Below are 3,128 nucleotides of genomic sequence, written 5' to 3' on the forward strand. Positions count from 1 at the left end.
GTGAGTGAGCAGGCGGGCAAGCCGATAGACAGACTGAGCGTCCCCTTTGGTCTCTGCCTCAACACCAAGTGTGTGGAGCTTTTTTGGGGGCGGGGGGAGATTGAATCACCAACCACAGGAAGGTAACTAGAGTGTTGTTGTTGTTTTGTAACCCCCAAGCATTGAACATCTGTATAAGATGGCCCCCCATTTTGGACTAAAAATATTAAGTGAAAAACATCTTCTTGGACACTGAAAAATACTGTATGTCCCAGCGTATTAGGTGACTGGGCGTATAAGACGACCCCCAACTTCTACTGTTAAATTATAGAGTTTGGCCACCTGCCAAGCACCACCAGGGGCAGAGCGCGCACCCCTCTGCTGCCTCTGCCGGCGTTTGGTGGGCAGAACGAAACCGAAACCCACCACCCAGAGGGAGGGAGGCCCGGCCCAGCTCCCTCCGGGAAAAGGCTGCGAGCGGCCGCCTTGGCCTCTGCCGCCTTACCTGTGGGGATGAGCTCCTTGGGGCCCCGGCTGAAGCCACACACCACCTCGCCGCAGCAGGCTCTTCATGGTGCCCACAAGTTGAGTGAAGCCCTGCGCGGCCACGGTGGAGGCCGAATCCGGCTCCCACGATGGCAGCAGCAGGTGGGAGGGCGGGCGGGCAGGTGAGCGCTGTGCCATGGTGAGGAGAGAGCGGCGGGCAACGAACACACGCTGTGCCGGTACGGAAGAGGCAGGGCCTCGCGCTGCTTCACAGGAGGCTGCGTCCCCTTCAGGTGATCTTCAGGTGATAGGGTTCTTCCAACCCATTGTGATTCTGTCAATCTCCTTTTTCTTCCCCTTCTGCAGTTTTCAACACCTTTGTCGTAGGATTCCTGGTGGTGGGGGCGATGTTCGGGTTCCTCTGCGCTACAGGTTTTATGCTCCTCTTCATCTGCACAAAAAGCAAATGGCTACACAAGTGTTTAAGAAAAAAATTCCTCACTCCAGGTATCTCGGACGCAGCTTGCCTCCAACTTTTAGGGTGGTGTTATGTGCGCCGGTGTGGTTGCTCAAGAGCAAACAGGCAAGACTGCCACTGGTCTTTTCAAGGCTTTATTATCTGTCCAAAACATTCATTGTGCAGAGTGTCTCAATTCCATGTCTGCTCAGTCACTAGCAGAATCTGGGAGTGGGTGGTCCTTAATCTTTCCCCAGCATAGCAGTCTTTTGACCCCCATCCTACGCCTCCCCTCTCTGTGCTTAAACAGACTGCACAGAGAGGGCGTGGGCAAAGGGGACCTGCCTCCCCCTCGCTTTGCTCAGGCTCGGTGTTGCGGCTCTCTCTAACATCTTCTGATCCCTGCATCCCTTCCCCACTGGAGGCGTGGCTTCCCTCCTCACCGGCTGAAGAGCTGCTTCGCATGATCTTCGGAGGCTCCCTGTAACACAACTGCTCTTCCACCTCTCGCCTCTGAGCTGATGGCAGTTCCCTGACAGGTGGCTACTTTTCCCAGTGAGATCGTGGCTCTGAAAGAAGCACTTTTTCCATGGGAAAATCGTGCAAGATCACAACAACCAAAACAGTCGCCATTCTGTAGCCAATGGGATGGTCCTGGTTCTTCCAGGACACTTGTGGGGTATGCCCATTCGCATGATCTGCTTACATCTGTTCTTAATTTGTTTTCGATGTTCGGTTGTGTTTTATTGCTTTTAGACATTTTAAATAGGGTTTTATTTCATTTTAACTGTATTTTTTAAATCGCAAAAGTGTTTGCCCCCCTGGTCTCCTTTGAGAGGAAGGGCAGGATGTGAACCTAATGAATGAATGAATGAATGAACGAACCTTGGCTGGGTTGGAGCAGGAGAGTCACACACTGCAACAAAGGGGCATTAATTCTTCTTCATATGCTTCTTCCTAGCATTCACTAAGATGATTGCAATGTCTGTGTATACAGGGAAATATACTAGCGATGTTCCTCTAGAGTTCCGTGGCTGGTCCTTCTACTTTGCCTGGGCTAGCTTCCCACTTTTCCTCAGTGCTGGTGAGTTCAAACCAAAGGGGGTGGATGCTTGTGGATTTGGGATGGACCGTGTAGAGTTAGGACCTCTGTTGACTTTGGAGTTGTGGGTTAGAAATCTCCAACCCCTTGCAATAAAAAATGGACAGGTGGGTGGGGCCTTCACAGTTCTTTCATGAATGGAGATCCACAAGCTTGAAGTCACCACCTACCAGCCAATGGGTGGTGACTGGAAACCTGATGTCTGCAAGGATTGGCTGTGCAATTGACTCCCCTGCGGTGAGGGGGTGACTTCACAGCCGGTGGAGGGGTGGTGGTTTCATACTTGCTTCCTGCAGGGACCGATCCAGCCATTCTTCTACCTGTTCCACAACTGCCCTCTCCTGCAATGCTATGTATGGGGAAGTAGGCAAGGTTTGGGGACAGTAGTCTCACAAACCAAACTGGGACCCACACATAGTGAACGGACTAAGGTTAGATGGATGTATAAAGTTCAAATTGCAAACAAAAAGCTTGAGAAAGTTCCTTACTTTGACGTTTACTGAACATAATCAACTACCGCATTCCCTTTATATAATTTTGAGGTGCAAATGTTGTTGCTTAGGTAGCCGAAACACACTTTTGGTGGTGGGGGTAGGGGGTAACTTTGACAGAAATATTAAAAAAAATTGAGGGGGGGATTAAAGGGGCCTTCTCAGTAGTGGCTCCTTGCCCTGTGGAACACCCTCCCATCAGATGTTAAAGAGAGAAACAATTATACAGCTTTCCATAGACATCTGAAGGCAGCCCTGTATCAGGAAGTTTGTCTGATGTTTTGCTGTGTTCTGTCATATTCTGTTAGAAGCCTCCCAGAGTGGCTGGGGCAACCAAGTCAGATGGGCTGGGTACATGTAATAAATTATTATTATTATTACTATTATTATTATTATTATTATTATTTAGCCAGTGGCTTGGGGTTCTCCCATCTCTGATGTAAATGCTTTCCTATGTTTGGGGACAGTGTCCAATCTCCCTCGGATTCTGCTTCTCTTTGTTCATTTGTCCTCTCTTTCTTTCCCACAGCAATTCTGACAGTGTTGTACCAGAAGCTGCACGAAACCGAAGAACAGGAAGAGAGCCTTGTAACAAACTCCATCGGAAACCTAG

The 3,128-nt window shown here is 49.7% G+C and overlaps 1 long non-coding RNA gene across 1 annotated transcript; it reads left to right on the forward strand.

The window, feature by feature from the left end:
• Positions 1–841: 841 nt before the first annotated feature.
• Positions 842–3,128, forward strand: LOC310851024. Its single transcript, XR_014567541.1, has 3 exons — positions 842–1,461; positions 1,884–2,006; positions 3,045–3,128. It is a non-coding gene; the product is annotated as an uncharacterized lncRNA (long non-coding RNA).

The sequence above is a fragment of the Podarcis gaigeae genome, assembly GCF_964106915.1.
Source record: "Podarcis gaigeae genome assembly, chromosome: 8".
Lineage (NCBI taxonomy): Eukaryota > Metazoa > Chordata > Lepidosauria > Squamata > Lacertidae > Podarcis > Podarcis gaigeae.